This window comes from Tachysurus fulvidraco, chromosome 5 (assembly GCF_022655615.1).
Source record: "Tachysurus fulvidraco isolate hzauxx_2018 chromosome 5, HZAU_PFXX_2.0, whole genome shotgun sequence".
Taxonomy (NCBI): domain Eukaryota; kingdom Metazoa; phylum Chordata; class Actinopteri; order Siluriformes; family Bagridae; genus Tachysurus; species Tachysurus fulvidraco.
The window spans coordinates 839,246-856,027 of record NC_062522.1 but is presented as its reverse complement, the minus strand read 5'-3'; the positions used below and the strand labels follow the sequence as shown (position 1 = coordinate 856,027).

The window sequence follows — 16,782 nt, the reverse complement described above, 5'->3', positions numbered from 1 at the left end:
CTCACCCACATAATGTTATAAACCTGTATAAATTTCTTTGTTTAGATGAACACGGAGGAAGATATTTTAAGAAATGTTTGTAAACCATTCATGAGCCCTATTCACTTCCATAGTATTCTTTTTCCCCACTATAGAAGTGAATGGGGCTCATGAATGGTTTGGTTACAAACATTCCTCAAAATATCTACATGTGTGTTCATCAAAACAAAGAAATTTATACAGGTTTGTAACATCATGGGTGAGAAAAAGATGACAGAATTTAAATTTTTAGGTGAACTATCCCTTTAATTAATAAATTATACTCACTTCAATCATCTCTCTCTCTCTCTCTCTCTCTCTCTCTCTCTCTCTCTCTCTCTCTCTCTCACACACACACACACACACACACACACACTCTCTCAACAATAGTTAATTCACATCAAGGTTTGTGTGATTCAATAATTTACGTTTGCTTGATGTGATTGATTGTTGTTGTTATTCTGTTGTTAAAGGAAGGATTTAATTTAAGGTGTTAAAGGATGGATCTAATTTAAGGTGTTCATGTACCATTAAAAGGGAACGCCTGTTCAAAAATGCCATTTGGTTGCATAGAAACACATGTTCTCCCCGTGCCATGTTCTCCCCGTGCCTCGGGGGTTTCCTCCCGGTACTCCGGTTTCCTCCCCCGGTCCAAAGACATGCATGGTAGGTTGATTGGCATCTCTGGAAAATTGTCCGTAGTGTGTGAGTGTGTGAGTGAATGAGAGTGTGTGTGTGTGCCCTGTGATGGGTTGGCACTCCGTCTAGGGTGTATCCTGCCTCGATGCCCGATGACGCCTGAGATAGGCACAGGCTCCCCGTGACCCGAGACGTTCAGATAAGCGGTAGGAAATGAATGAATGAGTGAGTGAGTGAGTGAGTGAGTGAGTGAGTGAGTGAGTGAATGAGTGAGTGAGTGAGGGTTGCATAGAAACCATTGTACTTTTTTTATATATACTTTTGCATGGTTTTCTGCCATGTTTGAGGCATATTGAAACTTTTCATGCTTTTATGTTATTTCAGTTACATTTACATCTTATTCTTTGTAGTTTTGATTTTTATTCATTTTAGATTATTATTGTATTTACAACTCACCTGTATGTGGACACCTTAATAATAAATGCATATAATCAGTTTTTGTTGCAAACAAAACTCTCATAGTGCATAAATAGTGTAGATTTAACTTTGTATAATATATACATTTAGTTAAATCATCAAATATCTGTATAACTTGCCAGTGACTTGCTTGACTCAAGCTACGACTTGACTCTCACAAAAAATGACTCGGACTTGCTTGAGACTTTAAGGTTAAGACTTGAGACTTACTTGTCACTTGCACATGTGTGACTTACTCCTACCTCTGACACACACACACACACACACACACAGATGGCAAAACTTATGGGTGCTAACTTGTTTCTGAGAAAAATCAGCTACCTTATTCATGCTAGTTTAGGAATTACTAGCTGGGGGTTGCCATGGTAACCAGAAAATATATCGTGACATGTAAATAAATGAGAAAATGAGGATGTAACTCCAGACTGTTATTGAAATCCGACTCATGTGAGTCATTTTAGTGCTTTGTTTCTATGACGGAACTGTGGTAAGTTTTAGTTCCTAAATTAGAACCGCCATGACCACACCAGTCCTCAGCAGTAGACCAGGTGATACACTCAATCTGTAGAGGCAGAGAGAGAGAGAGAGAGAGAGAGAGAGAGAGTATGTGTGTATGTGTGTATATATGTGTGTGTGAGTGTGTGTGTGTGTGTGTGTGTGTGTGTGTGTGTGTGTGTGTGTGTGTGTGTGTGTGTGTGTGTGTGTGTGTGTGTGTGTGAGAGAGGCAGTGTGTGTGTGTATCTGCCCTGACGTCTGCCTCAGGATTGTCACATGCTTCATGTTTACCTTCACCTCAGCTGGGTTCACGTGAGAAAGCAGTTTATACGTGTTCCAGTTGTTCTCAAAACTCCTGCAGAGCAGAAACAACACATCCTTTATGTTCAGGACGAGAGAACTGATAAAGACAGACAGACGGACAGATGGACAGACAGACAGACAGACAGACAGACAGACAGGCAGACGGTACACTTACGTTCACCGAAGCTTCATGGCCTCTTCAACCCGTCCCTCAGCCATGGCTTTGGTCACTTCTTTGGTCTGAGACAATAGAAACCGTGTTACAGGAGACATCACTGAGACAAACTTATCAAACATCATAAAAAATAATCAACTAATTAAAAATACCTAAACTTCCTATAACATGATGTAACAGTGCTGATTTTACCTTCTAACTGATTTATCTACATTTATTAACAATGAAGACTGGATTGTGTTCTGATTTTAGTAATACATCTAAACAAACCAACAAGTTCATCTAATAAACACAAATAAATTAACAAGCTTATTGGACTAGATATATTTATAAACATGTATTATTTATAACGATTATTAAATCACAAACAAATACACAAATGAATGAATGAATGAATGCAGCTCTAATTGATTGTGAGACGTCACACCACACACTGTACCTGTGTGACTTATTTATAATGTACTTATTTTTATGCAGACTCTAAGAAGGAGCAGGTTTTCATGTTGTATACTGTGTCTTATTGACATTACATTACCTCATATAACTGCTGCTATAATACTAATGTGTTCATTACAGTATTTCTGCACACGTAATATTGGGTGGAAAAACAGTATTTACACTGTAGGTCACTGCTGCTTTTGTGTAATGTAACGTCTTGTATTGTTTGTCCTGACTGTCTTTTGTCTTAACTGTCTTTTGTACTGCACTGTTATTTTCTTTCTTTCTTTCTTTCTTTCTTTCTTTCTTTCTTTCTTTCTTTCTTTCTTTCTTTAACCAGGTGAGTCAATTGAGAACCACTTCTCATTTACAATCACAACCTGTCCACTTTTGTCCTGCACTGTCTTTTATCCTGCACTGTCTTCTTGTCTTTTGTCTCACACTGTCTTCTTGTCTTGTGTCTCACACTGTCTTCTTGTCTTGTGTCCCACACTGTGTGCACCAGGTTGTACAGATACACTTTATGTGACTAGGACTAATTCTTGTCTTGCTGCATTCTGTAGATGTTTCAGTATTAATGTCACTCAGACTCTGGATCAGTTCGTTACAGAGAGTGAGACGAGCCCCAGATGTTGATGTGTGAGTATAGTATAGAGTGAAGTTGTACCACACTCCTGATGTCTGATTTGAGGTTAAATGTTGTGTTAAAATGTTAGTCTCCTGGCGCCTGTTTCAGAAAGGAGGTTAAGTGAAAACTCTGAGTATGTTCACCCTGAAATGAGGGAAATTGGGTTTTCCATTCCAGAAAGGGAGGTATGTTAAACCCGAGAAAGCAGGTTAAGTTAAACCCGTTTCTGAAAGAGAGCTAACTTATACTCAGAGTCAGTTACCATAGTAACAGTTACCATAGTTACTTACTCTGTGAACCTAACCTGGTGAGGAGCAGGTTTTCTTCAGTAAACCCAGAGTTTCTGTCGGTCTCCTCCCGTTTTTAAAGAGGAAGCGATGTTTAAACAACTAGTTCATTGCACACGTTTCAGTTACACAGAGAGTATCTAAGTTAATGTGGGATGTGGTAGCTCAGTGTTTGAGGTGTTGGACTACTGATCAGAAGGTCATGGGTTCAAATCACAGGTTCACCAAGCTTTTGTGGACACAATTGCTCAGTTGTATAAATTCAAACAAAATATAATTCACTCTGGGTAAGGGGGTCTGCAAAATACTGTAAATGTAAAATGAATGAAATGGCGTGTCCTTTTATGGACGATCCTGTTGATGAAGAGTCTGTATTAATTCTACTGAGGCCCAGAGTGGATTTTTGTCACATCCCCATGCATTTTTATTTGACCGATACCGTTTTTCTTTACAGTCAATAAGATCCATATGCTCATCCATCCTTACATCAGCCATCGCGGCTGTGCTCTTACACCCGAGCAGGTGCTTTGAGTTGCCTTACATTTCTGTGCAAACTGTAGCTTTGTGTATAACATCGTGGATGCAGAACATATTAGTAAGGCTACTGTTTACAGAGCGGTCAGGAAAGTGTGTCTCATTCTTAAGCACTTTCTGACAATCTTTGTGTTGTTTCCTGATAAAATAAAATACTGTTCTTCTGGTTTCACCTCTGATATTATAACAGTTGGGAATTTACTCTAAAATAGTTCTTAATTACTAACTACAAATTACATCTTCAACAAGTCTAATTAGATTAATGTAATTATTACTATCTCTAGAAAGTATTTGTCTACTTATTAATTTGGTCTATTTACTTATTAATTACTTTCTAAATCCGAAAATCAACCTGAACCACTTGAACAATAAGGAGAGACATGAAACTGCACTTCTAATGCTTGCACATAAACAATATACAATTGCATAAATTATCCTTGAATCCTTGAATTTAAATATAAATTTAAAAGGTGTATTTTTAATGTAAACCTTTTAAAGGTATATTATATTTTTTTTAAATACACCTTTTATTGAATTATTAATCCACTATTGTTTTATACAGCAGTATTGCTTTTTTTTTTTTAAATACGTGTTCAAATTCTCCATATGTTTGCATAAGCACTTCCAGTTCTGCTGGTGAGAAATATGCAGACTTTTCTTTTGTCTGACACTGTTGCCATGTTGACTCGTTATATCTGCACTCCATTTTTTTAGTTGTGGTGCATGCGCATAACTCAGAGTCAGTCAATTTAGAGTTGATAAAACTAACTTATTTCAGCTCACTCAGAGTTCGAGTTTAAACTCACAGTTGGTTGAACCTCCTTTCTAAAACAGGCCCCTGGTACACCAGCAGGTGGCGGCAGTGTTACATGGAGTGGTTATGGCACTGTGCTCTAGCGTGATTCCCTCATGAGTGACGGTGTGTTATAGTTTATGATAACCAGAATAAAACCTTTATAAATGTGCAACCCCCTGTGTGTATTCTTCTCTGCACACTGGGAAGTGTTACACACACACTGGAGTGAAGGGACTCACAGGACTCACCCACTTTTTATTTGCTTCCGAAGCCCGTGTGTGTGTGTGTGTGTGTGTGTGTGTGTGTGTGTGTGTGTGTGTGTGTGTGTGTGTGTGTGTGTGTGTCACTGCCCTTCCCCCCTCCGCAGTATAAACTGTAATGAAAGTGAAAGTCAGCAGCTCCATTTTGTGACGAGTGAAAACTAAAAGATTTGAGGAGTAAAAACACAGTGAGTATCTAAAGCTCTAATATATAAACACACTGAAGTGACACTAGATACAGAAGAGTTTTGTGGGTTTGTACTGAAGCTTTAATGTACACAGGTTGTTTTATAACTTGATAGCGTGACTATTTCCTGTAAGTGAACTCTGTGCTGATTCAGGGTTTAATTTAACACACCGATGTTGGAGTGAAGTAAACGTGTGTGTTGTGTTCTCTTACAATATAATTGCTATTACCATGTATGTCCATTAGATGGTATATGTACGTTACGAGATGTAAAGATGTGCTAGCGCTAATGCAAAGAAGAAGAGGTAAAAAAGAAGCATGGTTATGTTAAGCTACATACCGTGTCCTGCCTGTTTATTTCTCTAATCCTCCTTCAACATAACAAGTGGCGACGAGGATATTAGGACGAGGATATTAGGATGGCTCTGCTTTCTCTACAACCACCAGTAGCGTTCCTGGAATGTCCGGGTGAACCGAAACTTTCGTTTGATGCATGGGAAAAGTTATTTCGGAATTACTTGCTTGCTATCGGAGGGGAAGAATTTTCAGCCGAGAGGAAAGAGCTCTACTGATACACTGTTTGGGAACAGAAGGACAACGGATTTATAATACCTTGCCTCTTACTGCTGATACATTCAATGGATCTTTACAAACACTACAACAGTTCTTTTCTCCCAAGCTGAATGTGGTCTCAGAGAGATACCACTTCAGTCAACATGCTCAGGCCTTAAGTGAGTACACTGATCATTACATTGCTGCACTCCATGAACTAGTTAAAACGTGCACTTTTGGAGACATTGAGCATGAAATGATCTGTGATCAGATTGTGAAAAAAACGTGCATGCCCCGAATCCACGAAAGACTGTTACTAGAGCCTGATTTAACCCTTCAAAAGATGCTAGCTATTGCAAGACAAATTGAAGCAGCAGTAGCAGACGCCAAGGTCATAGCTGAAAGGGAATCAAAGCAAGTACCAGCGATACGAAAGCAAGAAAATGCGCGAATGCACAAAAATACAACAAGAATGAAATCGAAGGAGGACAAGCATGTGAAAGGACAGCGGATGTGTTACCACTGTGGTTCTGCTAACCACCTTGCAAATGATAAGTGCTGCCCTGCAAAAGACTGTAAATGTAGAACTTGTGGAAAAGTCGTACATTTCTCAAGGGTGTGTAAATCTTCATCAAAATCAGTTATTGAAGTATACTTACCTGAATTGACAGTTCTTAGTGTGAATGACCGCCATACAAATGATGGAGCCATAATGGGTACTTTTACCATAGCTACACCCGTACTTCCTACAGAGACCTGCACCATTAAGATTATGGTAGATATAGGGTTTGGTGTATCAATCTTACAGCAACACATCTTCAAAGAACACTTCAGATCATGAAAGAGAAAAGAGAAAATACCTATGTGTGGTTACCTGACAGTGAATGTGACATACTGTGGAAAGACTGCCGCTGCTGAGTTCAACATCGTGAAAAAGGAACTCCTGTTATTGGACATGACTTATGTCAAGCACTGGATATTGAGATTAAAGGGGGTTGCTTGATTGAATCTGCTAAACACTGTGCAATGCTCCAACCTTCCAGAATTTCACCTGCTTCTAATGGTAGTTCTGCTCCCATACCAATTTCTGCTGGATTTCGATGTGCAAAAAATCACACACAAAGTGAAGATTCATCCTGAAGTTAAGCCTGTACAACAAAAACTTCGTCACTTACCCCATCAGTGTGAGCATCTGTATCAGTGTGTCGGAACTCAGAGCCGGTCTCCAAGTCGACACATCACAGGGTGATCTCCACACTTAGACTGTTTGGTTACTAAAGACTGTTTTAGTTAAACTTAACTGTTAACTCTATAATTACTACAAAATACTGAGAAAACTCCTCAGACCTGGATGAGAATGACTTCTTTATTGTGGTCAATCAGCCAACAAATTATAATTTGCCAAATTCAAAGTAACAAATTGCCAAATTAAAAGTAACAAATGAAAACCCCCAAAAAGAGCATGTCATGCAAAATCAATCAAGAAAAACAAGAACTCTCGCGACGTCCTTGCAAAAATAAAAACCACCCACCTTGACCCGCGGACACGGGCATGCGCCCGCGTGCGCGCGCACGCGCCCCCACACGCACACACACACCTTCGCCCCCGAAGAACCAAAAAAAACCTCAGATATCTTCTCAATATATACCCTGGCGCTCCTAGGAGCCCAGGTGCCATATCAACTTATTTACCGGAATCATCTCCTATGTTTTCTAAATACACTGACCCAATTTCCCCTTATTTCCCATTACCTTTCACCCATATGCCCATTTATGGATTTTCCTCCCCTTATTTTTCATGACCTCAGACTAAACACCTGGGCCTTCTTCAGTCTGCACAACAAGTTTATGAGCACCACATGCCCATATATGGATTTTCCTCCCTTTAGTTCTCAGGGCCTAGGTCTGTGGACCACTGTTTTTTTCATTCTACATAACATGTTATTGCTATGGACCAAGGTCTGAGAACCATGGTGTTCTTCATTTTCCATAACAATTTATGAGCTAAGGTCTGGGAACAATGGTCTTTTCCCTTCTACATAACAAGTTGTTATTACAAATGTGCTCAGACTGACTAGGCCTAACAGCCCCGAATCTGGTTACAATAAACATCTTTGGCCTACAACATCACCTACATATGTCTTATGACAGCAATTGTAATATTTTGCAAGGCCTAATACTTTACTTTGGTTATAGTATTGTAAGGAATAATATTTTAATTATTTCTACTAAGATTTTTTTCCAACACTGCACTCAAGATGCTAGAGGAGAATGGCATAATTGGGTGGGTTTCTCCCATTGTAGTCACAAAACGAAAGAACAATACAATTCGTCTTTGCGTTGATCTACAGGAACCAAACAAGGCTGTGGTACAAGATAGTCACCCTTTGCCACTGATTGAGGATATACTGTCTGAGTTGCATGGATCAGTGTTGTTTTCTTCTCTTGACCTCAAAAATGCATATTACCAAGTACTGTTACATGAGGAGAGCAGAGGACTGACAGCATTCATTACTCATGAAGGTCAGCACCTTCTGCTCATGATGACCATGACCTTAAAAGGACTTAAGGGCGTACAGTGTTACTTGGACGATGTGGTAGTACATGGTTCTTCGGAAGCCAGTCACAATACAAACCTTGAGGCTGTTCTAAAAAGGATTAATGAAGCTGGTCTGAAACTGAACGCAGATAAATGCAAATTCAACTTAACGACACTTTCTTTCTTGGATACAAACTTTAAGCAAATGGCCTGTACCCAGATGATGCGCATACTACTGCTATTACAAATGCACCTTCTTCTACTGATGCAGCTACACTATGTTCTTTTCTGGGACCAAGTGCCTGGTACAGTAAGTTCGTACCTGATTAATCTACTCTCGTTGAGCCGATGAGAGCTTTGCTTTGCAAAAACTGTGAATTTCAATGGACTACTGCAGCACAAGAAAGTTTCAATAAATTCGAACGAGCAATAGTTATTCAACCCCAATCACAACACGATACTTTCCTGTGACGCCTCAGACTACGGTGTTGGTGCTGTCTTAACTCAGCTGGATGACACTGGAACGGAAAGAATGATTGCTTTCGCTTCACGCTCCTTGTCCGATGTTGAACGAAGGTACTCCATTGTCAAGAAGGAAGCACTTGTGTGCGTCTGGGTTACAGAGAAATGGCATATGTGGCGTATGTGTTTTTGTAGTATTTCATAAAAACATAAAGGTAGTAAGGTAGTGTTATAAATATTACAAATTAATTATAAAGCTACACACACACACACACACACACACACACACACACACACACACACACACACACCTGGTGTGGAAATAAAAAAATAAAAGAGAAACAAAAAAATTAAAAAAATCACACTGATCATAAAAAAAAAGTTAAAAAATACAGTTATGTTGTCCATTACATTTTATTTCATAAATGCACTTCTGCATTATTTTGTTTTCATTGTTGCAAAACTTTGTAATATAGTTCTGTAATATAGTTCGTTTGCTATCGTGATCAAAACCATTGATCTGAAGCTCAATCCTGATGCTGTCCTGTAAATATTTTTCTAACCAGCAATAAATATAACAATTTCTGATCAACCCATATCAATTGCATGCTTAAAATAACATACCGGTTAGAGCCCCGCCCATTTCAAGACAAGTCCCGCCTATTTCCGGGCCACACCCACTCCGAGTACAGATACAGATAATTCATATGGTTAACAGATACAGATAATGCTATACTCGCTCAATCCTACATGTAACAACTGCCTGGTGTTCTTTAAATTGCTTACCTATCACTAATCACGCTGGCCAAAACACAAAAAGGATGTTGATCCAGACTTACAATCATACTTCCCTATTCGACATGAGCTTTCTGTCATGGATGGATTCTTCATCAGGGGAATGTCCCATCTCTTGGTACCAGAGTCATTACAAAAGAGACTCGTAGACCTGGCTCACAAATCACATCAAGGGATAGTTTGTATGAAGCAGAGACTTAGGCAACTGTACTGGTGGACTAACATGGACAGTCAGACGGAAGCTTTAATTCGAGACTGCCATACCTGCAGACAAAATGACAAGTCCGCCGTTAGACACAATGCTAGCACACATTGACACATCTGTTGACACATCTACTGCTCCTCTCAATTCTGTTGAATTCCCTACTGCTGCATGGAAAAAACATCTCTATCAACATTGTTGGACCATTTGAAACTGCACCATCAGATTGCAAGTACGCAATAACACTTGTGCATTACTTCAGCAAATGGCCGGAAGTTGCTTTTGCGTTCAGAGTTGACACATCTACTGTTAAGCGCTTCTTGATTACTGTTTTCTCATGAGAAGGAAATCCAAAGGAGTTGGTCTCAGACAATGGACCGCAGTTTATCTCTACTGAGTTTTCTGAGTTTCTGAGGGAAAGAGACATATGATATTTCAGAACTGCTGTTTATTACCCTCGTGCAAACGGAGAAGTCGAGAGGTTTAATCGAGTTTTAAAAGAATGTTTACAAACTGCTTCAATCCAAGGCGAACCGTGGAAGACATTTACTCAAACTTCTTGATTAACTATAGAATTACTCCTCACAGCACCACAGGAGTTACACCATCTGAGTTACTCCATGGCTGCTGTATGAGAACCAAGTTACAAGTGATGGATCCGCCCATTAAAGAAACAGACAGAAACAAGTTATGAAAACATGTAACAACAAGCAAACAAGACAAGGTCTTGTACACTGGACAAGACAGTACACAGATACCAAAAGAAATGCAAAGTCTTCACAATTTCAACCAAGGGATTTGGTACGTATTAAGAAACCTTGGATGGTAAAGAAAAGTGATCAGAAGTTCACAAAACCAAAAACAGTCGTACAGAAGAAAAACGACACCTACGTGCTTAATGATGGCAAAGTGTGGAATGCTTCACGACTTGCCGAAATGCCAGAATTGAGTGGAAGTGTCACCCCAAATGAGACACAACTTGAGACAACACCAATTCGGTCAAATAAATCAGTCAGAGTTAGACAGAAACCTGGACCAATGTAAAGAACGTGTTATGTTAGGGAACATGCTGCATGAGTAGTTTTCTTGATAATACTGAGTTAATAATACCTGCTTGTTCCTGAATTATGTACATTTCAGTTTGGGTATGAAGAAAAACTATTTCTTCGAAAAAATTGAAAGATGTTGTGTTCTCTTACAATATAATTGCTATTACCATGTATGTCCATTAGATGGTATATGTACTGATGTTGTGAAAATTCTATAATGCATTAAGAAGTGCCCCAAAGGAGCATATATAAGGACTTATTATGATTGATATCATAGGATATATGAGTATAGAGCTCAGATGTCATAATAAGAATAAGTAGTTAATTAATGCAAGTAAACCACACAGGACTCAGGAGAAGTATAAAAGAGAAAGAGAAGTTTATTGCAAACAAACTTAGTAATAACCAGAGCTATCAGGCCTGGGAGAAGTGGGAGTATAGTCTGGGGATCCAGGCCTAGGAGAAGGGGAAGAAGGAACAAAGCCTGGGGAGCCAGGCTCAGAGTTAGAGGGAGAAGAAGCCAAACTAGGAGAGAAAGAGGGAATGTAGCCAAAATGAGGAGATGAGACACGAGGAGGAGAGGTAGGAGCTGCCAGGGGACGAATATAGGCAATGGGAGGAGAAGAGACACGCGGAGGAGAGGTAGGAGTTGTCAGCTTAGGGCAACAGGGTTCAGCATGAGGACAACCATCTGTTTGTGTCCGTTGGTCCACCAGGATAGGACGCAGAGGTGTTTGAGTAGAAGAAAAACGAGTCACGAGATATGCGTAAAGATACGCTAGTGCTAATGCGAAGAAGAAGAAGTAAAAAAGAAGCATGGTTATGTGAAGCTACATGTGTAATGCAGAGCATAAGAGCAGCATAGCTTTGTGTCAGTGAACTCTACAGGCTTTAAGACCCAGCTGAGTCAGTTAGCTGTGATTGGGACTCCTGATATCAGTGTAATTCCTGACTTATGAGGCCTGTCTCCTGTTTGAATAAGTGTACAGCCTGGATCTGAATTAAAAAGATGGAATTATTGGTGTTTAATGATGAACACATTGTTTAACAGTGCTGAGATAGCTGAGTATTAATTATTACTGATATTTCTGTTGTAATTCTAGAATGATGGAGGGAAAGAGATCAGACTCACCAGAACCCAGCTGTGTGTCCATGAAGAGTGACCAGTCAATGGATCATCCAAATAACTTTGGAGGCAGAGTTAGTTCTACTGATGTGAGGTCAGTATAGTGAGGTGTTTTACAGCAATGTTCCACCTGATCAAACTCACTCGTCTCATTATGAAGCCCTTCATGAGCTTTATCAGGTGTTGAAGCAGTAAAACACTAAACTGTGCAGTGCTGCAGCTCTCGGACTGGCAGTGAGGAAAAGTGCTTTAAGAGTTCAGTTCAGTCTGCAGTCCCTGAGCTGGAGGGTCTGTGGTGCTACAGAAGAACATTTACACCTGGGACATTAATGACAATATAAAGATTTTATTCATTTATTCAAGCATTTTGTTTCTAAACATGTTGGTGTCAGTTAGGAAATCCTGAAATCAGTGTATTGTGTTAAGAGGATAGTGTTAAATATCTGTGTGTGTATTTATTAGTGTGTGATTTGTGCAGCTATGAATACATATAGTCCATATTACATGATGGGTTTTGTTTGTTCACAGACCACAAAAATCAAACATCAGCAGAAAACAGCTGGCCTCTATATTCAAGGTGTGTGTGTTGTTGTTAAAGTGTGAAATGTGTGTGTTGTTTTTAAAGTGTGTAATGTGTGTGTTGTGTGTAATGTGTGTGTTGTGTTTGAAGTGTGTAATGTGTGTGTTGTGTTTAAAGTGTGTAATGTGTGTGTTGTGTTTAAAGTGTGTAATGTGTGTGTTGTGTGTAATGTGTGTGTTGTGATCCCTTGTCATGTCTTGATGTGCAACAGCATTAAGGGTAATCAGATGTATGAGTTTTAAATGTGATAATAAAAATAGACTTTTCTTCTTTTGATAAAATAAAAGTCTCTCTCACTCTGTAACATGATAATATTTAGATCTGTTCCTGTGTGTTTCTAACCAGGAGCTGGAACACAAAGTCATCACTCTGATAAAGAATGAGCTGAAGAGGTTTAGGAAGCTCCTGAGTCCACATTACCCAGCATGCACTGAGAGGGAGGTGGAGGATGAGGAGGATCTGCACAGTGTCAGAGACGGAGCGCTGAAGATCACAATGCACGTCCTGAAGAACATGAACCACACAGATCTCGCTAACACACTGCACAACAGTAAGAGCTCTGAGTCATGACTTTATTCCATCAGCTTCACTTTAGAGAGAGGAAATAGTTTTAGATATGAAGACTTTTAGTTTTAAATTTTATTTTAATATCATGTTGTATCTGTTCATGGTCCAGCTTCAATAATATTTAGTACATCAGTCAGGAATTAATAGCAGTGTTTGTACGATTTTGCATTATAACTATTTATTACTAAACTAGATATTACTTTGTTTATTAGAACTCGCCCCTGTGTATCAGCCAAAGTTGAAGTCCAAGCTGAGAGAGAAGTTTAAAAGAAATAATGAAGGAATCTCACAGCATGGAAGCTCAGCACTTCTGAATGAGATCTACACCGAGCTCTACATCACAGAGGGTTGGAGTGGAGACGTCAATAATGAACATGAGGTGAGACAGATTGAGGGAGCATCCAGGAGACCAGCAACACAGGAGAAACCCATCAAATGCAATGCGATCTTTAAAGACAAGTCCATCAGAACTGTGCTGACTAAAGGAGTTGCTGGAATTGGAAAAACAGTCTCTGTGCAGAAGTTCATCCTGGACTGGGCTGAAGGAGAAGTAAATCAGGACATCACCTTCATGTTTCCACTTCCCTTTAGAGAGCTGAATCTGATGAAGAAACAAAATCTCAGTCTGATGAAACTTCTTCATCACTTTTTCCCAGAAATAAGAAAACTAGAATCAATAGACTGTGACTCCTACAAAGTGGTGTTGATCTTTGATGGTCTGGATGAGTGTCGACTTCCTCTAAATTTCCAGAAGAATGAGATATTGTGTGATGTGACAGAGTCAGCCTCAGTGGATGTGCTGCTGACGAACCTCATCAAGGGGAATCTGCTTCCCTCTGCTCTCCTCTGGATAACCACAAGACCAGGAGCAGCCAATCAGATCCCTCCTGAGTGTGTAGACCAGGTAACAGAGGTACGAGGCTTCAGTGATCCTCAGAAAGAGGAGTACTTCAGGAAGAGGATCAGTGATCAGAGCCTGGCCAATAAAATCATCACACACCTGAAGTCTTCAAGAAGCCTCTACATCATGTGCCACATCCCAGTCTTCTGCTGGATCTCAGCCACTGTTCTAGAGAGAATGTTGGGTGAAGCAGATGGTGGAGAGATCCCCAAGACTCTGACTCAAATGTTTACACACTTCCTGATCTTTCAGATCAAACACAAGGACCAGAAGTACCATCAGAAATGTGACCCTGATCCTCAGCAGACCAGAGAGAGTATCATGGCACTGGGAAAACTGGCTTTCCAACAGCTGGAGAAAGGAAACCTGATCTTCTATGAGGAAGACCTGAGAGAGTGTGGCATTGGTGTCAGAGAATTGTCAGTGTACTCAGGAGTGTGTACCCAGATCATCAGAGAGGAGTTTGGGCTTCACCTGGGGAAGGTGTTCAGCTTCGTACATCTGAGTGTTCAGGAGTTTCTGGCTGCTTTTTATGTATTTTTCGGCTTTATTTTAAGAAAGACAAATGTGCTTGTGGGACAAAGCACTGGACTTTTTAATTTCATCAGAAAACCAACCATGTCTGATCTCCTCAGGAGTTCAGTGGACAAGGCCTTACAGAGTGAGAATGGATACCTGGACCTGTTCCTCCGCTTCCTTCTGGGTCTCTCACTGGAGACCAATCAAACTCTTTTACGAGACTTAATGCCACAGACAGGCAGCAGATCTCACAGCAAACAGGAAACAGTGGAGTACATCAAGGAGAAGATCAGGGAGAATCCATCTCCAGAGAAATCCATCAATCTGTTCCACTGTCTGAATGAACTGAATGATGATTCTCTAGTACAGGAAGTACAAACTTACCTGAACAGAGGAGGTTACAGTCGTCTCAGTGACACCAGACTCTCTCCTGCTCAGTGGTCAGCTCTGGTGTTTGTGTTACTGACCTCAGAACAGGAGCTGGATGTGTTTAATTTGAGTAAATATGATCCATCACATGAATGTCTTCTGAGGTTGCTGCCAGTGGTCAAAGCCTCCAGAAAAGCTGAGTGAGTATTTTTATTTATAACTGTTTTACTGCATGGTTTATTATTTTAATGTAACACTGAACTGCACTGTTTGGATTAATGTGTGTTAATAGTTCCTCTAATCATCTTTACACAAACCTCTGGTACTTTTACAGAAGATTGTTTCACTTTTTACACTAACATGTTATATCTGAACTTAGAGCTGGGCCACATGGACAAAATCTTATAACATCATATTGTCAGGGACAGAAGACAACGGAGGCAGATATTACATAAAACAGAAAGAGTCAGTTTAGTAGACACAGCTTGTAGTAGCAGCTAGTGTATATGAGACCGGACAATGTGTGAGTGTTAGAGAGCGTCTTCTATGTGGTTCGGTAATGAGGGGTGCCAGGTGAAGGTGATTAGAATTCAGGTTATGAGGATCTGGTTTGCTGTGTGAGGGGAGAACTTGGCGAATATGTGACAGTACCAACCCCCCGCCCCCCACAGAGGGTCCACTCCTGAGGACTGCTGAGACCTCGGGCACCGAGTTGGATGGCCTCTACTTCAGGGTGCGGGCTTTTTGGGGTGGGCAGTGTGGAAGTTACGAAGGAGTTTGGGGTCCAAGATGTCATCCTTGGGGACCCATGAACGTTCCTCTGGGCCGAATCCCTCCCAGTCGACCAGATATTCTAACCTGCCACCCCGGTGCCTGGAGTCCAGGAGCTGCCGGACAGTGTACACGGCGTGATGCTCTTCAAGAGGGGGTGCTTCTTCGCCAGGTCCTGTGAGGGGAGAAGAAGAGACAGGTGAGTGATACAATTTGAGAGATGAAACGTGGAAAACTGGGTGAATCTGGTAGTGCAAGGGGAGTTGGAGCGCATAGGTTACCGGATTGACCTCCTTCACAACAACGAGTGGACCAATGAACCGGGGATTCAGCTTTTTGCAGGGTAGGTGTAGGCAGATATTCTTCGTGGACAGCCAGACTCTGTCCCCGACCTCAATGTTGGGTGTCGGGGCACGATGAACAGCCGCCTGCTGTTGCTGGCACCTGAGAGCCCACTGCAGGTGATGGTGCGCTGAGTCCCATACCCTCTCGCTTTCTTGGAACCAGTGTTGGACTGAAGGGACTTCTGATGACTCTTCCGTCCAGGGTAACATGCGAGGTTGGTAGCCGAGCACGCACTGGAAAGGGGTTAGGCTGGAGGTTTGATGACGTAAAGAGTTCTGTGCATACTCGGCCCATGAGAGGAACTGGCTCCAAGAGTTCTGGTGATAATGGCAAAGGGTTCGGAGAAAACGGCCAACCACTTGGATCTTGCGTTCGGTTTGGCTATTGGACTGCGGTTGATATCCGGAAGAGAGACTGATGGTCACATCTAGGAGTTTGAAGAAAGATTTCCATACCCTGGAAACAAACTGAGGACCTCTGTCAGATACAATATCTTTGGGTATGCCGAAATATCGAAACACATGCTGAAACAATCCCTTAAGGGGTATGAGTCTTAACATTTCGGAGAAACGGTCTACTATCACAAACATGCAGGTGTTACTTTGTGAGGCTGGGAGGTCCGTAGCAAAAACTAATCCCAGATGCGACCAGGGACGACGAGGGATAGGTAGAGGGTGAAGTTTTCCACTGGGAAGATGTTGTGGTGTTTTTGCCATTGCACAATCCTTACACCCCCTCACGACCCTTCTGATGTCCTGAGCCATGTTG

General features: G+C 40.9%; 1 protein-coding gene and 1 long non-coding RNA gene across 2 annotated transcripts in view; both read left to right on the top strand.

Moving 5' to 3' along the window:
* The window catches only part of LOC125141228 (NLR family CARD domain-containing protein 3-like), a gene marked incomplete at its 3' end in the record, with an annotated part of 61,051 nt that overhangs the window by 30,606 nt on the left and 13,663 nt on the right, over window positions 1–16,782 (top strand). The gene's annotated exons all lie outside the window — the stretch shown is intronic.
* LOC125141242 lies at window positions 5,179–12,540 on the top strand. The gene is made up of 3 exons (XR_007140621.1): window positions 5,179–5,238; window positions 11,940–12,056; window positions 12,491–12,540. It is a non-coding gene; the product is annotated as an uncharacterized LOC125141242 (long non-coding RNA).